The sequence below is a fragment of the Penaeus monodon genome, chromosome 22, assembly GCF_015228065.2.
Source record: "Penaeus monodon isolate SGIC_2016 chromosome 22, NSTDA_Pmon_1, whole genome shotgun sequence".
NCBI classification, from domain to species: Eukaryota; Metazoa; Arthropoda; class Malacostraca; order Decapoda; family Penaeidae; genus Penaeus; species Penaeus monodon.
The window spans coordinates 5907882-5908135 of record NC_051407.1 but is presented as its reverse complement, the minus strand read 5'-3'; positions in this window follow the sequence as shown (position 1 = coordinate 5908135).

The window sequence follows — 254 nt, the reverse complement described above, 5'->3', positions numbered from 1 at the left end:
CAGGAATCAAGTGAATGGTACTTGAGAATTTCTTGATCACAGGAAATCGCAATCAACAATTCTCTTGCAATGTACTGCTATTCAATGAATGTAGAATTACGAAGAGCTTTATACGCTATAAATATTTTGCACGTCTATCTCATCCCAGATATAAATGTAAACGTAAGACTTATGTAAAGGGAGAAGTGTTTTGATCCGCCTTCATCAACCCAGAAAGAATCAAAAGTCTTATGACAGAGTAACACTAAAGGGTG